Source organism: Schistocerca nitens, chromosome 4 (genome assembly GCF_023898315.1).
Source record: "Schistocerca nitens isolate TAMUIC-IGC-003100 chromosome 4, iqSchNite1.1, whole genome shotgun sequence".
Classification (NCBI taxonomy): Eukaryota; Metazoa; Arthropoda; class Insecta; order Orthoptera; family Acrididae; genus Schistocerca; species Schistocerca nitens.
The window spans coordinates 793,516,851-793,539,859 of NC_064617.1; the positions used below are offsets into that span (position 1 = coordinate 793,516,851).

General features: G+C 50.0%; 38 non-coding genes across 38 annotated transcripts; all 38 read left to right on the forward strand.

Moving 5' to 3' along the window:
* Positions 1-94: 94 nt before the first annotated feature.
* Trnas-cga (transfer RNA serine (anticodon CGA)) lies at positions 95-176 on the forward strand. The gene has a single exon. It is a non-coding gene; the product is annotated as a tRNA-Ser (tRNA).
* Positions 177-875: 699 nt separating this feature from the next.
* On the forward strand, positions 876-957 carry Trnas-uga (transfer RNA serine (anticodon UGA)). The gene has a single exon. It is a non-coding gene; the product is annotated as a tRNA-Ser (tRNA).
* Positions 958-1,547: 590 nt separating this feature from the next.
* Trnaf-gaa (transfer RNA phenylalanine (anticodon GAA)) lies at positions 1,548-1,620 on the forward strand. Its single transcript has one exon. It is a non-coding gene; the product is annotated as a tRNA-Phe (tRNA).
* A 538-nt stretch (positions 1,621-2,158) lies between these two features.
* Positions 2,159-2,231, forward strand: Trnak-uuu (transfer RNA lysine (anticodon UUU)). The gene has a single exon. It is a non-coding gene; the product is annotated as a tRNA-Lys (tRNA).
* A 138-nt stretch (positions 2,232-2,369) lies between these two features.
* Positions 2,370-2,451, forward strand: Trnas-cga (transfer RNA serine (anticodon CGA)). The gene has a single exon. It is a non-coding gene; the product is annotated as a tRNA-Ser (tRNA).
* Positions 2,452-3,150: 699 nt separating this feature from the next.
* Trnas-uga (transfer RNA serine (anticodon UGA)) lies at positions 3,151-3,232 on the forward strand. Its single transcript has one exon. It is a non-coding gene; the product is annotated as a tRNA-Ser (tRNA).
* A 590-nt stretch (positions 3,233-3,822) lies between these two features.
* Trnaf-gaa (transfer RNA phenylalanine (anticodon GAA)) lies at positions 3,823-3,895 on the forward strand. Its single transcript has one exon. It is a non-coding gene; the product is annotated as a tRNA-Phe (tRNA).
* Positions 3,896-4,433: 538 nt separating this feature from the next.
* On the forward strand, positions 4,434-4,506 carry Trnak-uuu (transfer RNA lysine (anticodon UUU)). Its single transcript has one exon. It is a non-coding gene; the product is annotated as a tRNA-Lys (tRNA).
* A 138-nt stretch (positions 4,507-4,644) lies between these two features.
* Trnas-cga (transfer RNA serine (anticodon CGA)) lies at positions 4,645-4,726 on the forward strand. The gene has a single exon. It is a non-coding gene; the product is annotated as a tRNA-Ser (tRNA).
* A 688-nt stretch (positions 4,727-5,414) lies between these two features.
* Positions 5,415-5,496, forward strand: Trnas-uga (transfer RNA serine (anticodon UGA)). The gene has a single exon. It is a non-coding gene; the product is annotated as a tRNA-Ser (tRNA).
* Positions 5,497-6,086: 590 nt separating this feature from the next.
* Positions 6,087-6,159, forward strand: Trnaf-gaa (transfer RNA phenylalanine (anticodon GAA)). The gene has a single exon. It is a non-coding gene; the product is annotated as a tRNA-Phe (tRNA).
* Positions 6,160-6,697: 538 nt separating this feature from the next.
* Trnak-uuu (transfer RNA lysine (anticodon UUU)) lies at positions 6,698-6,770 on the forward strand. Its single transcript has one exon. It is a non-coding gene; the product is annotated as a tRNA-Lys (tRNA).
* Positions 6,771-6,908: 138 nt separating this feature from the next.
* Positions 6,909-6,990, forward strand: Trnas-cga (transfer RNA serine (anticodon CGA)). The gene has a single exon. It is a non-coding gene; the product is annotated as a tRNA-Ser (tRNA).
* A 699-nt stretch (positions 6,991-7,689) lies between these two features.
* Positions 7,690-7,771, forward strand: Trnas-uga (transfer RNA serine (anticodon UGA)). The gene has a single exon. It is a non-coding gene; the product is annotated as a tRNA-Ser (tRNA).
* A 590-nt stretch (positions 7,772-8,361) lies between these two features.
* Trnaf-gaa (transfer RNA phenylalanine (anticodon GAA)) lies at positions 8,362-8,434 on the forward strand. Its single transcript has one exon. It is a non-coding gene; the product is annotated as a tRNA-Phe (tRNA).
* A 538-nt stretch (positions 8,435-8,972) lies between these two features.
* Positions 8,973-9,045, forward strand: Trnak-uuu (transfer RNA lysine (anticodon UUU)). Its single transcript has one exon. It is a non-coding gene; the product is annotated as a tRNA-Lys (tRNA).
* A 138-nt stretch (positions 9,046-9,183) lies between these two features.
* Positions 9,184-9,265, forward strand: Trnas-cga (transfer RNA serine (anticodon CGA)). Its single transcript has one exon. It is a non-coding gene; the product is annotated as a tRNA-Ser (tRNA).
* Positions 9,266-9,953: 688 nt separating this feature from the next.
* Trnas-uga (transfer RNA serine (anticodon UGA)) lies at positions 9,954-10,035 on the forward strand. The gene has a single exon. It is a non-coding gene; the product is annotated as a tRNA-Ser (tRNA).
* Positions 10,036-10,625: 590 nt separating this feature from the next.
* On the forward strand, positions 10,626-10,698 carry Trnaf-gaa (transfer RNA phenylalanine (anticodon GAA)). The gene has a single exon. It is a non-coding gene; the product is annotated as a tRNA-Phe (tRNA).
* A 538-nt stretch (positions 10,699-11,236) lies between these two features.
* Trnak-uuu (transfer RNA lysine (anticodon UUU)) lies at positions 11,237-11,309 on the forward strand. The gene has a single exon. It is a non-coding gene; the product is annotated as a tRNA-Lys (tRNA).
* A 138-nt stretch (positions 11,310-11,447) lies between these two features.
* Positions 11,448-11,529, forward strand: Trnas-cga (transfer RNA serine (anticodon CGA)). Its single transcript has one exon. It is a non-coding gene; the product is annotated as a tRNA-Ser (tRNA).
* A 699-nt stretch (positions 11,530-12,228) lies between these two features.
* Positions 12,229-12,310, forward strand: Trnas-uga (transfer RNA serine (anticodon UGA)). The gene has a single exon. It is a non-coding gene; the product is annotated as a tRNA-Ser (tRNA).
* A 590-nt stretch (positions 12,311-12,900) lies between these two features.
* Trnaf-gaa (transfer RNA phenylalanine (anticodon GAA)) lies at positions 12,901-12,973 on the forward strand. Its single transcript has one exon. It is a non-coding gene; the product is annotated as a tRNA-Phe (tRNA).
* Positions 12,974-13,511: 538 nt separating this feature from the next.
* Trnak-uuu (transfer RNA lysine (anticodon UUU)) lies at positions 13,512-13,584 on the forward strand. The gene has a single exon. It is a non-coding gene; the product is annotated as a tRNA-Lys (tRNA).
* Positions 13,585-13,722: 138 nt separating this feature from the next.
* On the forward strand, positions 13,723-13,804 carry Trnas-cga (transfer RNA serine (anticodon CGA)). Its single transcript has one exon. It is a non-coding gene; the product is annotated as a tRNA-Ser (tRNA).
* Positions 13,805-14,503: 699 nt separating this feature from the next.
* On the forward strand, positions 14,504-14,585 carry Trnas-uga (transfer RNA serine (anticodon UGA)). The gene has a single exon. It is a non-coding gene; the product is annotated as a tRNA-Ser (tRNA).
* A 590-nt stretch (positions 14,586-15,175) lies between these two features.
* Positions 15,176-15,248, forward strand: Trnaf-gaa (transfer RNA phenylalanine (anticodon GAA)). The gene has a single exon. It is a non-coding gene; the product is annotated as a tRNA-Phe (tRNA).
* A 538-nt stretch (positions 15,249-15,786) lies between these two features.
* On the forward strand, positions 15,787-15,859 carry Trnak-uuu (transfer RNA lysine (anticodon UUU)). The gene has a single exon. It is a non-coding gene; the product is annotated as a tRNA-Lys (tRNA).
* Positions 15,860-15,997: 138 nt separating this feature from the next.
* On the forward strand, positions 15,998-16,079 carry Trnas-cga (transfer RNA serine (anticodon CGA)). The gene has a single exon. It is a non-coding gene; the product is annotated as a tRNA-Ser (tRNA).
* A 699-nt stretch (positions 16,080-16,778) lies between these two features.
* Trnas-uga (transfer RNA serine (anticodon UGA)) lies at positions 16,779-16,860 on the forward strand. Its single transcript has one exon. It is a non-coding gene; the product is annotated as a tRNA-Ser (tRNA).
* A 590-nt stretch (positions 16,861-17,450) lies between these two features.
* On the forward strand, positions 17,451-17,523 carry Trnaf-gaa (transfer RNA phenylalanine (anticodon GAA)). The gene has a single exon. It is a non-coding gene; the product is annotated as a tRNA-Phe (tRNA).
* A 538-nt stretch (positions 17,524-18,061) lies between these two features.
* On the forward strand, positions 18,062-18,134 carry Trnak-uuu (transfer RNA lysine (anticodon UUU)). Its single transcript has one exon. It is a non-coding gene; the product is annotated as a tRNA-Lys (tRNA).
* A 138-nt stretch (positions 18,135-18,272) lies between these two features.
* Positions 18,273-18,354, forward strand: Trnas-cga (transfer RNA serine (anticodon CGA)). Its single transcript has one exon. It is a non-coding gene; the product is annotated as a tRNA-Ser (tRNA).
* A 699-nt stretch (positions 18,355-19,053) lies between these two features.
* Trnas-uga (transfer RNA serine (anticodon UGA)) lies at positions 19,054-19,135 on the forward strand. The gene has a single exon. It is a non-coding gene; the product is annotated as a tRNA-Ser (tRNA).
* Positions 19,136-19,725: 590 nt separating this feature from the next.
* On the forward strand, positions 19,726-19,798 carry Trnaf-gaa (transfer RNA phenylalanine (anticodon GAA)). The gene has a single exon. It is a non-coding gene; the product is annotated as a tRNA-Phe (tRNA).
* Positions 19,799-20,336: 538 nt separating this feature from the next.
* On the forward strand, positions 20,337-20,409 carry Trnak-uuu (transfer RNA lysine (anticodon UUU)). Its single transcript has one exon. It is a non-coding gene; the product is annotated as a tRNA-Lys (tRNA).
* A 138-nt stretch (positions 20,410-20,547) lies between these two features.
* On the forward strand, positions 20,548-20,629 carry Trnas-cga (transfer RNA serine (anticodon CGA)). Its single transcript has one exon. It is a non-coding gene; the product is annotated as a tRNA-Ser (tRNA).
* A 688-nt stretch (positions 20,630-21,317) lies between these two features.
* Trnas-uga (transfer RNA serine (anticodon UGA)) lies at positions 21,318-21,399 on the forward strand. Its single transcript has one exon. It is a non-coding gene; the product is annotated as a tRNA-Ser (tRNA).
* Positions 21,400-23,009: the final 1,610 nt, after the last annotated feature.

The following is a 23,009-nucleotide window of genomic DNA, read 5'->3' on the forward strand; positions in this document are numbered from 1 at the left end:
ACACTACGGAAGAGAATGTAACTACGCCGTTTCCTGCCACCACAGTGCTTTAAACGGTAGCAGTTGCATGTGACGGGAGATGATCGCGCTCCGCGCAGTCGTGGCCGAGTGGTTAAGGCGTCTGACTCGAAATCAGATTCCCTCTGGGAGCGTAGGTTCGAGTCCTACCGGCTGCGTGCGATTTTGCGTAAAGAAGAGCAAATATTTTCACACGCATGAACGCGGGTGCAAACCAATGACGCCACTCTCAACAAGACGAAAATTTAAGAATACAGAGTTCCGCGACGGCCGCTGCTTCCTGTGGTTACCGGTTCACCACGCACTGACGCTGGGACTGCAGAAAGCCGTCGCAGGCCCACGAGTGCGCTCCCGTCATTTTCTCGCGCCGACGCCGAGTTTGTGAGTACACACATGTGCTTGGAAGTTTTGGACAGAGCGAACATTCATTTCTTTTTAAGAATCGTAATTCAGTCATTCGAGTGCGGCAAAAGCAATGGTGCAGCGTTTCTTTTCTTAAGATCTCGCAGCTACTTGCAAGTATGTCCACCGCTTAAGAGGACAGAAAACTAGCGTCAGCGGTGCGTCAGTGGGAAGTCGGTGAAGTCGCCATTGGAGCCATAAGCCAGTAATTACGACATGTGAATCAGTCGCTCATCACGCAGCTGTACGATAGCTCAGTCGGTAGAGCGTTAGGTTTTCAACCAAAGGGTGTTGGGTCCAAGCCTCTGCCTGGGCGAAAATTAACACACTTTCGTAACGGCTAATGTGCTGGCCATGGAAACACTAGAGAAAAGAGTGAGGCCAAGGCGCTTTCTGCCATCGGATTGCTTCTCAAGGTGGCACTTTCACTTGTCGGAAGACGCTTTTTGCCACCGGCAGTCGTGGCCGAGTGGTTAAGGCGTCTGACTTGAAATCAGATTCCCTCTGGGAGCGCAGGTTCGAGTCCTGCCGACTGCGAAAATTTTCTCGCTCACAGAAGATGGACGTTCAGCTGCATCCTAGCGGTTGCGTCACTACTAAACACGTGGGTCGCCAGCAATGTGCAGTGTTCTTGGCTACAGGGTGCAGCGCTAAAGTCGCGCCCAGAAGCCACAGCTCATCTCCTCGTCTCGCAGCCGTCCACCAGGTGTCAGTGCAAGTGTCGCCTCTCTGGGCAGTGCAGATGTGTCCATTTTAGCTTGCAGACGATGACGTGTAGCAATTTATGAGCTAGCGCAAGTCAAATGTTTTACCGTGTGTATCTGCTAGATACTGCCTCTCACACGGTGGAGAGGCTCACTCCTTCTTGTGTCTCGTTCTCTGCACACGAGTTGCACGTGGCATCGATATAGCACCGGTTTTCTAGCGTCAGCGAAGTCAATATTACATGAATCGAGTCGACGTGTTTGCTTGTTACGATGATGGAAGCAGAAGAAATGTGTGTGGTGCTTCACTGCATCTGCTGCTCGCCTTTCAGCGTCCCTGTGTCTTATAGACGAAGACGACTGTGAAATTGGCGACGAGGCAGAGGTTAACGAAGACGTACAAAACAGAGACGTTCCACGTCAGCCGAAATAGCTCAGTTGGGAGAGCGTTAGACTGAAGATCTAAAGGTCCCTGGTTCGATCCCGGGTTTCGGCATGCATTCGTTTTGAAGCTGACGCCAATGGAATTGCTCGAGTTTGTGATAATGTAACTACCGCCGAGAACAAAGGTGACTCCCTCCTGTAGCTGTTCTGGTTGTCTAGTGCATGCCATAAGAGGAACACAGTAGGCAACTGCCTGGGAAGCAAGAAAATAAAAAAAAATGTGCTACCGACTGCGTTCCCTTTTTTGTGTCAGGACGTGAAGAACGTCTCCAACGGAACTGTGAAATGAGCGAAAACGTGGGAAACATTGCATTCAAAATGCTTGTGAATTTTCGAGTTGCCCAGTGAGTGTCAACAAAACACGTAAATCCTCTGCTCCAACGCATGAGACGTAACGACTGCTGCAATTTGTTTTTGCGTCGTGTGTCAGTATTCTTCGATAGTCTGTTACGAGCTTAGCACGATAAGTTTGTAGACAGCATCCAGGCGACGTTTTATTAGTTACGGCTCCATGCAGCGATTGCACAACAGTAAAGGACATGAGTCAATGTATAGTTGTGCATCGTGGAAGGTTTGCTAACGTCGTGTGAGCCCGGATAGCTCAGCCGGTAGAGCATTAGGCTTTTAACCTAAGGGTCCAGGGTTCAAATCCCTGTCCGGGCGGAAATTTTAATGCTTTGGTAGTGATTCGTCTAGTAGCGGCGGAAACACTACGGAAGAGAATGTAACTACGCCGTTTCCTGCCACCACAGTGCTTTAAACGGTAGCAGTTGCATGTGACGGGAGATGATCGCGCTCCGCGCAGTCGTGGCCGAGTGGTTAAGGCGTCTGACTCGAAATCAGATTCCCTCTGGGAGCGTAGGTTCGAGTCCTACCGGCTGCGTGCGATTTTGCGTAAAGAAGAGCAAATATTTTCACACGCATGAACGCGGGTGCAAACCAATGACGCCACTCTCAACAAGACGAAAATCTAAGAATACAGAGTTCCGCGACGGCCGCTGCTTCCTGTGGTTACCGGTTCACCACGCACTGACGCTGGGACTGCAGAAAGCCGTCGCAGGCCCACGAGTGCGCTCCCGTCATTTTCTCGCGCCGACGCCGAGTTTGTGAGTACACACATGTGCTTGGAAGTTTTGGACAGAGCGAACATTCATTTCTTTTTAAGAATCGTAATTCAGTCATTCGAGTGCGGCAAAAGCAATGGTGCAGCGTTTCTTTTCTTAAGATCTCGCAGCTACTTGCAAGTATGTCCACCGCTTAAGAGGACAGAAAACTAGCGTCAGCGGTGCGTCAGTGGGAAGTCGGTGAAGTCGCCATTGGAGCCATAAGCCAGTAATTACGACATGTGAATCAGTCGCTCATCACGCAGCTGTACGATAGCTCAGTCGGTAGAGCGTTAGGTTTTCAACCAAAGGGTGTTGGGTCCAAGCCTCTGCCTGGGCGAAAATTAACACACTTTCGTAACGGCTAATGTGCTGGCCATGGAAACACTAGAGAAAAGAGTGAGGCCAAGGCGCTTTCTGCCATCGGATTGCTTCTCAAGGTGGCACTTTCACTTGTCGGAAGACGCTTTTTGCCACCGGCAGTCGTGGCCGAGTGGTTAAGGCGTCTGACTTGAAATCAGATTCCCTCTGGGAGCGCAGGTTCGAGTCCTGCCGACTGCGAAAATTTTCTCGCTCACAGAAGATGGACGTTCAGCTGCATCCTAGCGGTTGCGTCACTACTAAACACGTGGGTCGCCAGCAATGTGCAGTGTTCTTGGCTACAGGGTGCAGCGCTAAAGTCGCGCCCAGAAGCCACAGCTCATCTCCTCGTCTCGCAGCCGTCCACCAGGTGTCAGTGCAAGTGTCGCCTCTCTGGGCAGTGCAGATGTGTCCATTTTAGCTTGCAGACGATGACGTGTAGCAATTTATGAGCTAGCGCAAGTCAAATGTTTTACCGTGTGTATCTGCTAGATACTGCCTCTCACACGGTGGAGAGGCTCACTCCTTCTTGTGTCTCGTTCTCTGCACACGAGTTGCACGTGGCATCGATATAGCACCGGTTTTCTAGCGTCAGCGAAGTCAATATTACATGAATCGAGTCGACGTGTTTGCTTGTTACGATGATGGAAGCAGAAGAAATGTGTGTGGTGCTTCACTGCATCTGCTGCTCGCCTTTCAGCGTCCCTGTGTCTTATAGACGAAGACGACTGTGAAATTGGCGACGAGGCAGAGGTTAACGAAGACGTACAAAACAGAGACGTTCCACGTCAGCCGAAATAGCTCAGTTGGGAGAGCGTTAGACTGAAGATCTAAAGGTCCCTGGTTCGATCCCGGGTTTCGGCATGCATTCGTTTTGAAGCTGACGCCAATGGAATTGCTCGAGTTTGTGATAATGTAACTACCGCCGAGAACAAAGGTGACTCCCTCCTGTAGCTGTTCTGGTTGTCTAGTGCATGCCATAAGAGGAACACAGTAGGCAACTGCCTGGGAAGCAAGAAAATAAAAAAAAATGTGCTACCGACTGCGTTCCCTTTTTTGTGTCAGGACGTGAAGAACGTCTCCAACGGAACTGTGAAATGAGCGAAAACGTGGGAAACATTGCATTCAAAATGCTTGTGAATTTTCGAGTTGCCCAGTGAGTGTCAACAAAACACGTAAATCCTCTGCTCCAACGCATGAGACGTAACGACTGCTGCAATTTGTTTTTGCGTCGTGTGTCAGTATTCTTCGATAGTCTGTTACGAGCTTAGCACGATAAGTTTGTAGACAGCATCCAGGCGACGTTTTATTAGTTACGGCTCCATGCAGCGATTGCACAACAGTAAAGGACATGAGTCAATGTATAGTTGTGCATCGTGGAAGGTTTGCTAACGTCGTGTGAGCCCGGATAGCTCAGCCGGTAGAGCATTAGGCTTTTAACCTAAGGGTCCAGGGTTCAAATCCCTGTCCGGGCGGAAATTTTAATGCTTTGGTAGTAATTCGTCTAGTAGCGGCGGAAACACTACGGAAGAGAATGTAACTACGCCGTTTCCTGCCACCACAGTGCTTTAAACGGTAGCAGTTGCATGTGACGGGAGATGATCGCGCTCCGCGCAGTCGTGGCCGAGTGGTTAAGGCGTCTGACTCGAAATCAGATTCCCTCTGGGAGCGTAGGTTCGAGTCCTACCGGCTGCGTGCGATTTTGCGTAAAGAAGAGCAAATATTTTCACACGCATGAACGCGGGTGCAAACCAATGACGCCACTCTCAACAAGACGAAAATCTAAGAATACAGAGTTCCGCGACGGCCGCTGCTTCCTGTGGTTACCGGTTCACCACGCACTGACGCTGGGACTGCAGAAAGCCGTCGCAGGCCCACGAGTGCGCTCCCGTCATTTTCTCGCGCCGACGCCGAGTTTGTGAGTACACACATGTGCTTGGAAGTTTTGGACAGAGCGAACATTCATTTCTTTTTAAGAATCGTAATTCAGTCATTCGAGTGCGGCAAAAGCAATGGTGCAGCGTTTCTTTTCTTAAGATCTCGCAGCTACTTGCAAGTATGTCCACCGCTTAAGAGGACAGAAAACTAGCGTCAGCGGGAAGTCGGTGAAGTCGCCATTGGAGCCATAAGCCAGTAATTACGACATGTGAATCAGTCGCTCATCACGCAGCTGTACGATAGCTCAGTCGGTAGAGCGTTAGGTTTTCAACCAAAGGGTGTTGGGTCCAAGCCTCTGCCTGGGCGAAAATTAACACACTTTCGTAACGGCTAATGTGCTGGCCATGGAAACACTAGAGAAAAGAGTGAGGCCAAGGCGCTTTCTGCCATCGGATTGCTTCTCAAGGTGGCACTTTCACTTGTCGGAAGACGCTTTTTGCCACCGGCAGTCGTGGCCGAGTGGTTAAGGCGTCTGACTTGAAATCAGATTCCCTCTGGGAGCGCAGGTTCGAGTCCTGCCGACTGCGAAAATTTTCTCGCTCACAGAAGATGGACGTTCAGCTGCATCCTAGCGGTTGCGTCACTACTAAACACGTGGGTCGCCAGCAATGTGCAGTGTTCTTGGCTACAGGGTGCAGCGCTAAAGTCGCGCCCAGAAGCCACAGCTCATCTCCTCGTCTCGCAGCCGTCCACCAGGTGTCAGTGCAAGTGTCGCCTCTCTGGGCAGTGCAGATGTGTCCATTTTAGCTTGCAGACGATGACGTGTAGCAATTTATGAGCTAGCGCAAGTCAAATGTTTTACCGTGTGTATCTGCTAGATACTGCCTCTCACACGGTGGAGAGGCTCACTCCTTCTTGTGTCTCGTTCTCTGCACACGAGTTGCACGTGGCATCGATATAGCACCGGTTTTCTAGCGTCAGCGAAGTCAATATTACATGAATCGAGTCGACGTGTTTGCTTGTTACGATGATGGAAGCAGAAGAAATGTGTGTGGTGCTTCACTGCATCTGCTGCTCGCCTTTCAGCGTCCCTGTGTCTTATAGACGAAGACGACTGTGAAATTGGCGACGAGGCAGAGGTTAACGAAGACGTACAAAACAGAGACGTTCCACGTCAGCCGAAATAGCTCAGTTGGGAGAGCGTTAGACTGAAGATCTAAAGGTCCCTGGTTCGATCCCGGGTTTCGGCATGCATTCGTTTTGAAGCTGACGCCAATGGAATTGCTCGAGTTTGTGATAATGTAACTACCGCCGAGAACAAAGGTGACTCCCTCCTGTAGCTGTTCTGGTTGTCTAGTGCATGCCATAAGAGGAACACAGTAGGCAACTGCCTGGGAAGCAAGAAAATAAAAAAAAATGTGCTACCGACTGCGTTCCCTTTTTTGTGTCAGGACGTGAAGAACGTCTCCAACGGAACTGTGAAATGAGCGAAAACGTGGGAAACATTGCATTCAAAATGCTTGTGAATTTTCGAGTTGCCCAGTGAGTGTCAACAAAACACGTAAATCCTCTGCTCCAACGCATGAGACGTAACGACTGCTGCAATTTGTTTTTGCGTCGTGTGTCAGTATTCTTCGATAGTCTGTTACGAGCTTAGCACGATAAGTTTGTAGACAGCATCCAGGCGACGTTTTATTAGTTACGGCTCCATGCAGCGATTGCACAACAGTAAAGGACATGAGTCAATGTATAGTTGTGCATCGTGGAAGGTTTGCTAACGTCGTGTGAGCCCGGATAGCTCAGCCGGTAGAGCATTAGGCTTTTAACCTAAGGGTCCAGGGTTCAAATCCCTGTCCGGGCGGAAATTTTAATGCTTTGGTAGTGATTCGTCTAGTAGCGGCGGAAACACTACGGAAGAGAATGTAACTACGCCGTTTCCTGCCACCACAGTGCTTTAAACGGTAGCAGTTGCATGTGACGGGAGATGATCGCGCTCCGCGCAGTCGTGGCCGAGTGGTTAAGGCGTCTGACTCGAAATCAGATTCCCTCTGGGAGCGTAGGTTCGAGTCCTACCGGCTGCGTGCGATTTTGCGTAAAGAAGAGCAAATATTTTCACACGCATGAACGCGGGTGCAAACCAATGACGCCACTCTCAACAAGACGAAAATTTAAGAATACAGAGTTCCGCGACGGCCGCTGCTTCCTGTGGTTACCGGTTCACCACGCACTGACGCTGGGACTGCAGAAAGCCGTCGCAGGCCCACGAGTGCGCTCCCGTCATTTTCTCGCGCCGACGCCGAGTTTGTGAGTACACACATGTGCTTGGAAGTTTTGGACAGAGCGAACATTCATTTCTTTTTAAGAATCGTAATTCAGTCATTCGAGTGCGGCAAAAGCAATGGTGCAGCGTTTCTTTTCTTAAGATCTCGCAGCTACTTGCAAGTATGTCCACCGCTTAAGAGGACAGAAAACTAGCGTCAGCGGTGCGTCAGTGGGAAGTCGGTGAAGTCGCCATTGGAGCCATAAGCCAGTAATTACGACATGTGAATCAGTCGCTCATCACGCAGCTGTACGATAGCTCAGTCGGTAGAGCGTTAGGTTTTCAACCAAAGGGTGTTGGGTCCAAGCCTCTGCCTGGGCGAAAATTAACACACTTTCGTAACGGCTAATGTGCTGGCCATGGAAACACTAGAGAAAAGAGTGAGGCCAAGGCGCTTTCTGCCATCGGATTGCTTCTCAAGGTGGCACTTTCACTTGTCGGAAGACGCTTTTTGCCACCGGCAGTCGTGGCCGAGTGGTTAAGGCGTCTGACTTGAAATCAGATTCCCTCTGGGAGCGCAGGTTCGAGTCCTGCCGACTGCGAAAATTTTCTCGCTCACAGAAGATGGACGTTCAGCTGCATCCTAGCGGTTGCGTCACTACTAAACACGTGGGTCGCCAGCAATGTGCAGTGTTCTTGGCTACAGGGTGCAGCGCTAAAGTCGCGCCCAGAAGCCACAGCTCATCTCCTCGTCTCGCAGCCGTCCACCAGGTGTCAGTGCAAGTGTCGCCTCTCTGGGCAGTGCAGATGTGTCCATTTTAGCTTGCAGACGATGACGTGTAGCAATTTATGAGCTAGCGCAAGTCAAATGTTTTACCGTGTGTATCTGCTAGATACTGCCTCTCACACGGTGGAGAGGCTCACTCCTTCTTGTGTCTCGTTCTCTGCACACGAGTTGCACGTGGCATCGATATAGCACCGGTTTTCTAGCGTCAGCGAAGTCAATATTACATGAATCGAGTCGACGTGTTTGCTTGTTACGATGATGGAAGCAGAAGAAATGTGTGTGGTGCTTCACTGCATCTGCTGCTCGCCTTTCAGCGTCCCTGTGTCTTATAGACGAAGACGACTGTGAAATTGGCGACGAGGCAGAGGTTAACGAAGACGTACAAAACAGAGACGTTCCACGTCAGCCGAAATAGCTCAGTTGGGAGAGCGTTAGACTGAAGATCTAAAGGTCCCTGGTTCGATCCCGGGTTTCGGCATGCATTCGTTTTGAAGCTGACGCCAATGGAATTGCTCGAGTTTGTGATAATGTAACTACCGCCGAGAACAAAGGTGACTCCCTCCTGTAGCTGTTCTGGTTGTCTAGTGCATGCCATAAGAGGAACACAGTAGGCAACTGCCTGGGAAGCAAGAAAATAAAAAAAAATGTGCTACCGACTGCGTTCCCTTTTTTGTGTCAGGACGTGAAGAACGTCTCCAACGGAACTGTGAAATGAGCGAAAACGTGGGAAACATTGCATTCAAAATGCTTGTGAATTTTCGAGTTGCCCAGTGAGTGTCAACAAAACACGTAAATCCTCTGCTCCAACGCATGAGACGTAACGACTGCTGCAATTTGTTTTTGCGTCGTGTGTCAGTATTCTTCGATAGTCTGTTACGAGCTTAGCACGATAAGTTTGTAGACAGCATCCAGGCGACGTTTTATTAGTTACGGCTCCATGCAGCGATTGCACAACAGTAAAGGACATGAGTCAATGTATAGTTGTGCATCGTGGAAGGTTTGCTAACGTCGTGTGAGCCCGGATAGCTCAGCCGGTAGAGCATTAGGCTTTTAACCTAAGGGTCCAGGGTTCAAATCCCTGTCCGGGCGGAAATTTTAATGCTTTGGTAGTGATTCGTCTAGTAGCGGCGGAAACACTACGGAAGAGAATGTAACTACGCCGTTTCCTGCCACCACAGTGCTTTAAACGGTAGCAGTTGCATGTGACGGGAGATGATCGCGCTCCGCGCAGTCGTGGCCGAGTGGTTAAGGCGTCTGACTCGAAATCAGATTCCCTCTGGGAGCGTAGGTTCGAGTCCTACCGGCTGCGTGCGATTTTGCGTAAAGAAGAGCAAATATTTTCACACGCATGAACGCGGGTGCAAACCAATGACGCCACTCTCAACAAGACGAAAATCTAAGAATACAGAGTTCCGCGACGGCCGCTGCTTCCTGTGGTTACCGGTTCACCACGCACTGACGCTGGGACTGCAGAAAGCCGTCGCAGGCCCACGAGTGCGCTCCCGTCATTTTCTCGCGCCGACGCCGAGTTTGTGAGTACACACATGTGCTTGGAAGTTTTGGACAGAGCGAACATTCATTTCTTTTTAAGAATCGTAATTCAGTCATTCGAGTGCGGCAAAAGCAATGGTGCAGCGTTTCTTTTCTTAAGATCTCGCAGCTACTTGCAAGTATGTCCACCGCTTAAGAGGACAGAAAACTAGCGTCAGCGGGAAGTCGGTGAAGTCGCCATTGGAGCCATAAGCCAGTAATTACGACATGTGAATCAGTCGCTCATCACGCAGCTGTACGATAGCTCAGTCGGTAGAGCGTTAGGTTTTCAACCAAAGGGTGTTGGGTCCAAGCCTCTGCCTGGGCGAAAATTAACACACTTTCGTAACGGCTAATGTGCTGGCCATGGAAACACTAGAGAAAAGAGTGAGGCCAAGGCGCTTTCTGCCATCGGATTGCTTCTCAAGGTGGCACTTTCACTTGTCGGAAGACGCTTTTTGCCACCGGCAGTCGTGGCCGAGTGGTTAAGGCGTCTGACTTGAAATCAGATTCCCTCTGGGAGCGCAGGTTCGAGTCCTGCCGACTGCGAAAATTTTCTCGCTCACAGAAGATGGACGTTCAGCTGCATCCTAGCGGTTGCGTCACTACTAAACACGTGGGTCGCCAGCAATGTGCAGTGTTCTTGGCTACAGGGTGCAGCGCTAAAGTCGCGCCCAGAAGCCACAGCTCATCTCCTCGTCTCGCAGCCGTCCACCAGGTGTCAGTGCAAGTGTCGCCTCTCTGGGCAGTGCAGATGTGTCCATTTTAGCTTGCAGACGATGACGTGTAGCAATTTATGAGCTAGCGCAAGTCAAATGTTTTACCGTGTGTATCTGCTAGATACTGCCTCTCACACGGTGGAGAGGCTCACTCCTTCTTGTGTCTCGTTCTCTGCACACGAGTTGCACGTGGCATCGATATAGCACCGGTTTTCTAGCGTCAGCGAAGTCAATATTACATGAATCGAGTCGACGTGTTTGCTTGTTACGATGATGGAAGCAGAAGAAATGTGTGTGGTGCTTCACTGCATCTGCTGCTCGCCTTTCAGCGTCCCTGTGTCTTATAGACGAAGACGACTGTGAAATTGGCGACGAGGCAGAGGTTAACGAAGACGTACAAAACAGAGACGTTCCACGTCAGCCGAAATAGCTCAGTTGGGAGAGCGTTAGACTGAAGATCTAAAGGTCCCTGGTTCGATCCCGGGTTTCGGCATGCATTCGTTTTGAAGCTGACGCCAATGGAATTGCTCGAGTTTGTGATAATGTAACTACCGCCGAGAACAAAGGTGACTCCCTCCTGTAGCTGTTCTGGTTGTCTAGTGCATGCCATAAGAGGAACACAGTAGGCAACTGCCTGGGAAGCAAGAAAATAAAAAAAAATGTGCTACCGACTGCGTTCCCTTTTTTGTGTCAGGACGTGAAGAACGTCTCCAACGGAACTGTGAAATGAGCGAAAACGTGGGAAACATTGCATTCAAAATGCTTGTGAATTTTCGAGTTGCCCAGTGAGTGTCAACAAAACACGTAAATCCTCTGCTCCAACGCATGAGACGTAACGACTGCTGCAATTTGTTTTTGCGTCGTGTGTCAGTATTCTTCGATAGTCTGTTACGAGCTTAGCACGATAAGTTTGTAGACAGCATCCAGGCGACGTTTTATTAGTTACGGCTCCATGCAGCGATTGCACAACAGTAAAGGACATGAGTCAATGTATAGTTGTGCATCGTGGAAGGTTTGCTAACGTCGTGTGAGCCCGGATAGCTCAGCCGGTAGAGCATTAGGCTTTTAACCTAAGGGTCCAGGGTTCAAATCCCTGTCCGGGCGGAAATTTTAATGCTTTGGTAGTGATTCGTCTAGTAGCGGCGGAAACACTACGGAAGAGAATGTAACTACGCCGTTTCCTGCCACCACAGTGCTTTAAACGGTAGCAGTTGCATGTGACGGGAGATGATCGCGCTCCGCGCAGTCGTGGCCGAGTGGTTAAGGCGTCTGACTCGAAATCAGATTCCCTCTGGGAGCGTAGGTTCGAGTCCTACCGGCTGCGTGCGATTTTGCGTAAAGAAGAGCAAATATTTTCACACGCATGAACGCGGGTGCAAACCAATGACGCCACTCTCAACAAGACGAAAATCTAAGAATACAGAGTTCCGCGACGGCCGCTGCTTCCTGTGGTTACCGGTTCACCACGCACTGACGCTGGGACTGCAGAAAGCCGTCGCAGGCCCACGAGTGCGCTCCCGTCATTTTCTCGCGCCGACGCCGAGTTTGTGAGTACACACATGTGCTTGGAAGTTTTGGACAGAGCGAACATTCATTTCTTTTTAAGAATCGTAATTCAGTCATTCGAGTGCGGCAAAAGCAATGGTGCAGCGTTTCTTTTCTTAAGATCTCGCAGCTACTTGCAAGTATGTCCACCGCTTAAGAGGACAGAAAACTAGCGTCAGCGGTGCGTCAGTGGGAAGTCGGTGAAGTCGCCATTGGAGCCATAAGCCAGTAATTACGACATGTGAATCAGTCGCTCATCACGCAGCTGTACGATAGCTCAGTCGGTAGAGCGTTAGGTTTTCAACCAAAGGGTGTTGGGTCCAAGCCTCTGCCTGGGCGAAAATTAACACACTTTCGTAACGGCTAATGTGCTGGCCATGGAAACACTAGAGAAAAGAGTGAGGCCAAGGCGCTTTCTGCCATCGGATTGCTTCTCAAGGTGGCACTTTCACTTGTCGGAAGACGCTTTTTGCCACCGGCAGTCGTGGCCGAGTGGTTAAGGCGTCTGACTTGAAATCAGATTCCCTCTGGGAGCGCAGGTTCGAGTCCTGCCGACTGCGAAAATTTTCTCGCTCACAGAAGATGGACGTTCAGCTGCATCCTAGCGGTTGCGTCACTACTAAACACGTGGGTCGCCAGCAATGTGCAGTGTTCTTGGCTACAGGGTGCAGCGCTAAAGTCGCGCCCAGAAGCCACAGCTCATCTCCTCGTCTCGCAGCCGTCCACCAGGTGTCAGTGCAAGTGTCGCCTCTCTGGGCAGTGCAGATGTGTCCATTTTAGCTTGCAGACGATGACGTGTAGCAATTTATGAGCTAGCGCAAGTCAAATGTTTTACCGTGTGTATCTGCTAGATACTGCCTCTCACACGGTGGAGAGGCTCACTCCTTCTTGTGTCTCGTTCTCTGCACACGAGTTGCACGTGGCATCGATATAGCACCGGTTTTCTAGCGTCAGCGAAGTCAATATTACATGAATCGAGTCGACGTGTTTGCTTGTTACGATGATGGAAGCAGAAGAAATGTGTGTGGTGCTTCACTGCATCTGCTGCTCGCCTTTCAGCGTCCCTGTGTCTTATAGACGAAGACGACTGTGAAATTGGCGACGAGGCAGAGGTTAACGAAGACGTACAAAACAGAGACGTTCCACGTCAGCCGAAATAGCTCAGTTGGGAGAGCGTTAGACTGAAGATCTAAAGGTCCCTGGTTCGATCCCGGGTTTCGGCATGCATTCGTTTTGAAGCTGACGCCAATGGAATTGCTCGAGTTTGTGATAATGTAACTACCGCCGAGAACAAAGGTGACTCCCTCCTGTAGCTGTTCTGGTTGTCTAGTGCATGCCATAAGAGGAACACAGTAGGCAACTGCCTGGGAAGCAAGAAAATAAAAAAAAATGTGCTACCGACTGCGTTCCCTTTTTTGTGTCAGGACGTGAAGAACGTCTCCAACGGAACTGTGAAATGAGCGAAAACGTGGGAAACATTGCATTCAAAATGCTTGTGAATTTTCGAGTTGCCCAGTGAGTGTCAACAAAACACGTAAATCCTCTGCTCCAACGCATGAGACGTAACGACTGCTGCAATTTGTTTTTGCGTCGTGTGTCAGTATTCTTCGATAGTCTGTTACGAGCTTAGCACGATAAGTTTGTAGACAGCATCCAGGCGACGTTTTATTAGTTACGGCTCCATGCAGCGATTGCACAACAGTAAAGGACATGAGTCAATGTATAGTTGTGCATCGTGGAAGGTTTGCTAACGTCGTGTGAGCCCGGATAGCTCAGCCGGTAGAGCATTAGGCTTTTAACCTAAGGGTCCAGGGTTCAAATCCCTGTCCGGGCGGAAATTTTAATGCTTTGGTAGTGATTCGTCTAGTAGCGGCGGAAACACTACGGAAGAGAATGTAACTACGCCGTTTCCTGCCACCACAGTGCTTTAAACGGTAGCAGTTGCATGTGACGGGAGATGATCGCGCTCCGCGCAGTCGTGGCCGAGTGGTTAAGGCGTCTGACTCGAAATCAGATTCCCTCTGGGAGCGTAGGTTCGAGTCCTACCGGCTGCGTGCGATTTTGCGTAAAGAAGAGCAAATATTTTCACACGCATGAACGCGGGTGCAAACCAATGACGCCACTCTCAACAAGACGAAAATCTAAGAATACAGAGTTCCGCGACGGCCGCTGCTTCCTGTGGTTACCGGTTCACCACGCACTGACGCTGGGACTGCAGAAAGCCGTCGCAGGCCCACGAGTGCGCTCCCGTCATTTTCTCGCGCCGACGCCGAGTTTGTGAGTACACACATGTGCTTGGAAGTTTTGGACAGAGCGAACATTCATTTCTTTTTAAGAATCGTAATTCAGTCATTCGAGTGCGGCAAAAGCAATGGTGCAGCGTTTCTTTTCTTAAGATCTCGCAGCTACTTGCAAGTATGTCCACCGCTTAAGAGGACAGAAAACTAGCGTCAGCGGTGCGTCAGTGGGAAGTCGGTGAAGTCGCCATTGGAGCCATAAGCCAGTAATTACGACATGTGAATCAGTCGCTCATCACGCAGCTGTACGATAGCTCAGTCGGTAGAGCGTTAGGTTTTCAACCAAAGGGTGTTGGGTCCAAGCCTCTGCCTGGGCGAAAATTAACACACTTTCGTAACGGCTAATGTGCTGGCCATGGAAACACTAGAGAAAAGAGTGAGGCCAAGGCGCTTTCTGCCATCGGATTGCTTCTCAAGGTGGCACTTTCACTTGTCGGAAGACGCTTTTTGCCACCGGCAGTCGTGGCCGAGTGGTTAATGCGTCTGACTTGAAATCAGATTCCCTCTGGGAGCGCAGGTTCGAGTCCTGCCGACTGCGAAAATTTTCTCGCTCACAGAAGATGGACGTTCAGCTGCATCCTAGCGGTTGCGTCACTACTAAACACGTGGGTCGCCAGCAATGTGCAGTGTTCTTGGCTACAGGGTGCAGCGCTAAAGTCGCGCCCAGAAGCCACAGCTCATCTCCTCGTCTCGCAGCCGTCCACCAGGTGTCAGTGCAAGTGTCGCCTCTCTGGGCAGTGCAGATGTGTCCATTTTAGCTTGCAGACGATGACGTGTAGCAATTTATGAGCTAGCGCAAGTCAAATGTTTTACCGTGTGTATCTGCTAGATACTGCCTCTCACACGGTGGAGAGGCTCACTCCTTCTTGTGTCTCGTTCTCTGCACACGAGTTGCACGTGGCATCGATATAGCACCGGTTTTCTAGCGTCAGCGAAGTCAATATTACATGAATCGAGTCGACGTGTTTGCTTGTTACGATGATGGAAGCAGAAGAAATGTGTGTGGTGCTTCACTGCATCTGCTGCTCGCCTTTCAGCGTCCCTGTGTCTTATAGACGAAGACGACTGTGAAATTGGCGACGAGGCAGAGGTTAACGAAGACGTACAAAACAGAGACGTTCCACGTCAGCCGAAATAGCTCAGTTGGGAGAGCGTTAGACTGAAGATCTAAAGGTCCCTGGTTCGATCCCGGGTTTCGGCATGCATTCGTTTTGAAGCTGACGCCAATGGAATTGCTCGAGTTTGTGATAATGTAACTACCGCCGAGAACAAAGGTGACTCCCTCCTGTAGCTGTTCTGGTTGTCTAGTGCATGCCATAAGAGGAACACAGTAGGCAACTGCCTGGGAAGCAAGAAAATAAAAAAAAATGTGCTACCGACTGCGTTCCCTTTTTTGTGTCAGGACGTGAAGAACGTCTCCAACGGAACTGTGAAATGAGCGAAAACGTGGGAAACATTGCATTCAAAATGCTTGTGAATTTTCGAGTTGCCCAGTGAGTGTCAACAAAACACGTAAATCCTCTGCTCCAACGCATGAGACGTAACGACTGCTGCAATTTGTTTTTGCGTCGTGTGTCAGTATTCTTCGATAGTCTGTTACGAGCTTAGCACGATAAGTTTGTAGACAGCATCCAGGCGACGTTTTATTAGTTACGGCTCCATGCAGCGATTGCACAACAGTAAAGGACATGAGTCAATGTATAGTTGTGCATCGTGGAAGGTTTGCTAACGTCGTGTGAGCCCGGATAGCTCAGCCGGTAGAGCATTAGGCTTTTAACCTAAGGGTCCAGGGTTCAAATCCCTGTCCGGGCGGAAATTTTAATGCTTTGGTAGTGATTCGTCTAGTAGCGGCGGAAACACTACGGAAGAGAATGTAACTACGCCGTTTCCTGCCACCACAGTGCTTTAAACGGTAGCAGTTGCATGTGACGGGAGATGATCGCGCTCCGCGCAGTCGTGGCCGAGTGGTTAAGGCGTCTGACTCGAAATCAGATTCCCTCTGGGAGCGTAGGTTCGAGTCCTACCGGCTGCGTGCGATTTTGCGTAAAGAAGAGCAAATATTTTCACACGCATGAACGCGGGTGCAAACCAATGACGCCACTCTCAACAAGACGAAAATCTAAGAATACAGAGTTCCGCGACGGCCGCTGCTTCCTGTGGTTACCGGTTCACCACGCACTGACGCTGGGACTGCAGAAAGCCGTCGCAGGCCCACGAGTGCGCTCCCGTCATTTTCTCGCGCCGACGCCGAGTTTGTGAGTACACACATGTGCTTGGAAGTTTTGGACAGAGCGAACATTCATTTCTTTTTAAGAATCGTAATTCAGTCATTCGAGTGCGGCAAAAGCAATGGTGCAGCGTTTCTTTTCTTAAGATCTCGCAGCTACTTGCAAGTATGTCCACCGCTTAAGAGGACAGAAAACTAGCGTCAGCGGTGCGTCAGTGGGAAGTCGGTGAAGTCGCCATTGGAGCCATAAGCCAGTAATTACGACATGTGAATCAGTCGCTCATCACGCAGCTGTACGATAGCTCAGTCGGTAGAGCGTTAGGTTTTCAACCAAAGGGTGTTGGGTCCAAGCCTCTGCCTGGGCGAAAATTAACACACTTTCGTAACGGCTAATGTGCTGGCCATGGAAACACTAGAGAAAAGAGTGAGGCCAAGGCGCTTTCTGCCATCGGATTGCTTCTCAAGGTGGCACTTTCACTTGTCGGAAGACGCTTTTTGCCACCGGCAGTCGTGGCCGAGTGGTTAAGGCGTCTGACTTGAAATCAGATTCCCTCTGGGAGCGCAGGTTCGAGTCCTGCCGACTGCGAAAATTTTCTCGCTCACAGAAGATGGACGTTCAGCTGCATCCTAGCGGTTGCGTCACTACTAAACACGTGGGTCGCCAGCAATGTGCAGTGTTCTTGGCTACAGGGTGCAGCGCTAAAGTCGCGCCCAGAAGCCACAGCTCATCTCCTCGTCTCGCAGCCGTCCACCAGGTGTCAGTGCAAGTGTCGCCTCTCTGGGCAGTGCAGATGTGTCCATTTTAGCTTGCAGACGATGACGTGTAGCAATTTATGAGCTAGCGCAAGTCAAATGTTTTACCGTGTGTATCTGCTAGATACTGCCTCTCACACGGTGGAGAGGCTCACTCCTTCTTGTGTCTCGTTCTCTGCACACGAGTTGCACGTGGCATCGATATAGCACCGGTTTTCTAGCGTCAGCGAAGTCAATATTACATGAATCGAGTCGACGTGTTTGCTTGTTACGATGATGGAAGCAGAAGAAATGTGTGTGGTGCTTCACTGCATCTGCTGCTCGCCTTTCAGCGTCCCTGTGTCTTATAGACGAAGACGACTGTGAAATTGGCGACGAGGCAGAGGTTAACGAAGACGTACAAAACAGAGACGTTCCACGTCAGCCGAAATAGCTCAGTTGGGAGAGCGTTAGACTGAAGATCTAAAGGTCCCTGGTTCGATCCCGGGTTTCGGCATGCATTCGTTTTGAAGCTGACGCCAATGGAATTGCTCGAGTTTGTGATAATGTAACTACCGCCGAGAACAAAGGTGACTCCCTCCTGTAGCTGTTCTGGTTGTCTAGTGCATGCCATAAGAGGAACACAGTAGGCAACTGCCTGGGAAGCAAGAAAATAAAAAAAAATGTGCTACCGACTGCGTTCCCTTTTTTGTGTCAGGACGTGAAGAACGTCTCCAACGGAACTGTGAAATGAGCGAAAACGTGGGAAACATTGCATTCAAAATGCTTGTGAATTTTCGAGTTGCCCAGTGAGTGTCAACAAAACACGTAAATCCTCTGCTCCAACGCATGAGACGTAACGACTGCTGCAATTTGTTTTTGCGTCGTGTGTCAGTATTCTTCGATAGTCTGTTACGAGCTTAGCACGATAAGTTTGTAGACAGCATCCAGGCGACGTTTTATTAGTTACGGCTCCATGCAGCGATTGCACAACAGTAAAGGACATGAGTCAATGTATAGTTGTGCATCGTGGAAGGTTTGCTAACGTCGTGTGAGCCCGGATAGCTCAGCCGGTAGAGCATTAGGCTTTTAACCTAAGGGTCCAGGGTTCAAATCCCTGTCCGGGCGGAAATTTTAATGCTTTGGTAGTGATTCGTCTAGTAGCGGCGGAAACACTACGGAAGAGAATGTAACTACGCCGTTTCCTGCCACCACAGTGCTTTAAACGGTAGCAGTTGCATGTGACGGGAGATGATCGCGCTCCGCGCAGTCGTGGCCGAGTGGTTAAGGCGTCTGACTCGAAATCAGATTCCCTCTGGGAGCGTAGGTTCGAGTCCTACCGGCTGCGTGCGATTTTGCGTAAAGAAGAGCAAATATTTTCACACGCATGAACGCGGGTGCAAACCAATGACGCCACTCTCAACAAGACGAAAATCTAAGAATACAGAGTTCCGCGACGGCCGCTGCTTCCTGTGGTTACCGGTTCACCACGCACTGACGCTGGGACTGCAGAAAGCCGTCGCAGGCCCACGAGTGCGCTCCCGTCATTTTCTCGCGCCGACGCCGAGTTTGTGAGTACACACATGTGCTTGGAAGTTTTGGACAGAGCGAACATTCATTTCTTTTTAAGAATCGTAATTCAGTCATTCGAGTGCGGCAAAAGCAATGGTGCAGCGTTTCTTTTCTTAAGATCTCGCAGCTACTTGCAAGTATGTCCACCGCTTAAGAGGACAGAAAACTAGCGTCAGCGGTGCGTCAGTGGGAAGTCGGTGAAGTCGCCATTGGAGCCATAAGCCAGTAATTACGACATGTGAATCAGTCGCTCATCACGCAGCTGTACGATAGCTCAGTCGGTAGAGCGTTAGGTTTTCAACCAAAGGGTGTTGGGTCCAAGCCTCTGCCTGGGCGAAAATTAACACACTTTCGTAACGGCTAATGTGCTGGCCATGGAAACACTAGAGAAAAGAGTGAGGCCAAGGCGCTTTCTGCCATCGGATTGCTTCTCAAGGTGGCACTTTCACTTGTCGGAAGACGCTTTTTGCCACCGGCAGTCGTGGCCGAGTGGTTAAGGCGTCTGACTTGAAATCAGATTCCCTCTGGGAGCGCAGGTTCGAGTCCTGCCGACTGCGAAAATTTTCTCGCTCACAGAAGATGGACGTTCAGCTGCATCCTAGCGGTTGCGTCACTACTAAACACGTGGGTCGCCAGCAATGTGCAGTGTTCTTGGCTACAGGGTGCAGCGCTAAAGTCGCGCCCAGAAGCCACAGCTCATCTCCTCGTCTCGCAGCCGTCCACCAGGTGTCAGTGCAAGTGTCGCCTCTCTGGGCAGTGCAGATGTGTCCATTTTAGCTTGCAGACGATGACGTGTAGCAATTTATGAGCTAGCGCAAGTCAAATGTTTTACCGTGTGTATCTGCTAGATACTGCCTCTCACACGGTGGAGAGGCTCACTCCTTCTTGTGTCTCGTTCTCTGCACACGAGTTGCACGTGGCATCGATATAGCACCGGTTTTCTAGCGTCAGCGAAGTCAATATTACATGAATCGAGTCGACGTGTTTGCTTGTTACGATGATGGAAGCAGAAGAAATGTGTGTGGTGCTTCACTGCATCTGCTGCTCGCCTTTCAGCGTCCCTGTGTCTTATAGACGAAGACGACTGTGAAATTGGCGACGAGGCAGAGGTTAACGAAGACGTACAAAACAGAGACGTTCCACGTCAGCCGAAATAGCTCAGTTGGGAGAGCGTTAGACTGAAGATCTAAAGGTCCCTGGTTCGATCCCGGGTTTCGGCATGCATTCGTTTTGAAGCTGACGCCAATGGAATTGCTCGAGTTTGTGATAATGTAACTACCGCCGAGAACAAAGGTGACTCCCTCCTGTAGCTGTTCTGGTTGTCTAGTGCATGCCATAAGAGGAACACAGTAGGCAACTGCCTGGGAAGCAAGAAAATAAAAAAAAATGTGCTACCGACTGCGTTCCCTTTTTTGTGTCAGGACGTGAAGAACGTCTCCAACGGAACTGTGAAATGAGCGAAAACGTGGGAAACATTGCATTCAAAATGCTTGTGAATTTTCGAGTTGCCCAGTGAGTGTCAACAAAACACGTAAATCCTCTGCTCCAACGCATGAGACGTAACGACTGCTGCAATTTGTTTTTGCGTCGTGTGTCAGTATTCTTCGATAGTCTGTTACGAGCTTAGCACGATAAGTTTGTAGACAGCATCCAGGCGACGTTTTATTAGTTACGGCTCCATGCAGCGATTGCACAACAGTAAAGGACATGAGTCAATGTATAGTTGTGCATCGTGGAAGGTTTGCTAACGTCGTGTGAGCCCGGATAGCTCAGCCGGTAGAGCATTAGGCTTTTAACCTAAGGGTCCAGGGTTCAAATCCCTGTCCGGGCGGAAATTTTAATGCTTTGGTAGTGATTCGTCTAGTAGCGGCGGAAACACTACGGAAGAGAATGTAACTACGCCGTTTCCTGCCACCACAGTGCTTTAAACGGTAGCAGTTGCATGTGACGGGAGATGATCGCGCTCCGCGCAGTCGTGGCCGAGTGGTTAAGGCGTCTGACTCGAAATCAGATTCCCTCTGGGAGCGTAGGTTCGAGTCCTACCGGCTGCGTGCGATTTTGCGTAAAGAAGAGCAAATATTTTCACACGCATGAACGCGGGTGCAAACCAATGACGCCACTCTCAACAAGACGAAAATCTAAGAATACAGAGTTCCGCGACGGCCGCTGCTTCCTGTGGTTACCGGTTCACCACGCACTGACGCTGGGACTGCAGAAAGCCGTCGCAGGCCCACGAGTGCGCTCCCGTCATTTTCTCGCGCCGACGCCGAGTTTGTGAGTACACACATGTGCTTGGAAGTTTTGGACAGAGCGAACATTCATTTCTTTTTAAGAATCGTAATTCAGTCATTCGAGTGCGGCAAAAGCAATGGTGCAGCGTTTCTTTTCTTAAGATCTCGCAGCTACTTGCAAGTATGTCCACCGCTTAAGAGGACAGAAAACTAGCGTCAGCGGGAAGTCGGTGAAGTCGCCATTGGAGCCATAAGCCAGTAATTACGACATGTGAATCAGTCGCTCATCACGCAGCTGTACGATAGCTCAGTCGGTAGAGCGTTAGGTTTTCAACCAAAGGGTGTTGGGTCCAAGCCTCTGCCTGGGCGAAAATTAACACACTTTCGTAACGGCTAATGTGCTGGCCATGGAAACACTAGAGAAAAGAGTGAGGCCAAGGCGCTTTCTGCCATCGGATTGCTTCTCAAGGTGGCACTTTCACTTGTCGGAAGACGCTTTTTGCCACCGGCAGTCGTGGCCGAGTGGTTAAGGCGTCTGACTTGAAATCAGATTCCCTCTGGGAGCGCAGGTTCGAGTCCTGCCGACTGCGAAAATTTTCTCGCTCACAGAAGATGGACGTTCAGCTGCATCCTAGCGGTTGCGTCACTACTAAACACGTGGGTCGCCAGCAATGTGCAGTGTTCTTGGCTACAGGGTGCAGCGCTAAAGTCGCGCCCAGAAGCCACAGCTCATCTCCTCGTCTCGCAGCCGTCCACCAGGTGTCAGTGCAAGTGTCGCCTCTCTGGGCAGTGCAGATGTGTCCATTTTAGCTTGCAGACGATGACGTGTAGCAATTTATGAGCTAGCGCAAGTCAAATGTTTTACCGTGTGTATCTGCTAGATACTGCCTCTCACACGGTGGAGAGGCTCACTCCTTCTTGTGTCTCGTTCTCTGCACACGAGTTGCACGTGGCATCGATATAGCACCGGTTTTCTAGCGTCAGCGAAGTCAATATTACATGAATCGAGTCGACGTGTTTGCTTGTTACGATGATGGAAGCAGAAGAAATGTGTGTGGTGCTTCACTGCATCTGCTGCTCGCCTTTCAGCGTCCCTGTGTCTTATAGACGAAGACGACTGTGAAATTGGCGACGAGGCAGAGGTTAACGAAGACGTACAAAACAGAGACGTTCCACGTCAGCCGAAATAGCTCAGTTGGGAGAGCGTTAGACTGAAGATCAAGTCGCGCCTGAGACACCGTGCTGATCGGACGTATTAAGTGCTCCGCTCCGACACGTGTTTACAAGTCGTGATTACTACTTAACTTTCTCTTTGACCGTGAAGTGTTCTGATTTGCGTATATTGATCTCGAGTTTGATTTTCGTTCTTGTGTTATTCTAGCGGTTCAACCGCTAGCTATAGTTTGCAATGTCCAGGTTATTTCCGCGAAAGTGTACACTCCGTTTTGATTTCGACAAGTCTACCCGTTACGTGCAGCCTAGTTCCTTGGAAATACATGATTGGATTGTGGATGTTATTGGGATTACCTCTGATCAGGTGCACACTGCGTATTATGATACCGAGCAATATTGTTTCTTTGTAAAATTGCTGAATCCTGTGTTACTGGAAAAGATTATGACGACACACGGAGGGAGAGCTGTTTTTCGGCACCGGGACGAGTCTGTAAGTACTGTCCTCATTTCCAATGCCGACGTAGAGTATACCAATGTGCGTATCTTTCATTTACCCCCTGAAGTAGAAAATTGTTATCTGAAGGAGGTTCTGTCTAAATTCGGGGATATCAAGCAGATTCGAAACGAACGGTGGTCGAACCAGCACAGGTTACAATGTTACAGTGGCGTCCGATCTGTAGAAATGCATATAAAGCAGAATATACCCTCCCATATTACCGTTTGTGACTATAGGGCTCACGTTACTTACAGTGGCCAACCTCCCACGTGCCATATCTGTAATGAGAGTGGTCACTTGCGTCAGGACTGTCCCAGGCGAATGTTTGTGCTAAAGAATTCGCTGCAGCAGCGTAAACGGCTTACGTTGGCTGATGTAGTGGCAGCTAAACCTATGATAGAGCGTGAGGTCCCTAGTTCTGACGTACCTTCGGAAGAGCTACAAGAAATTCGCCCTGAAGAGTTTCCGGCTCTGGTTAGGAGAGATCATGGTGCTAAGCCACCAGCGAAAGTCGATGCCACGACTAATAAG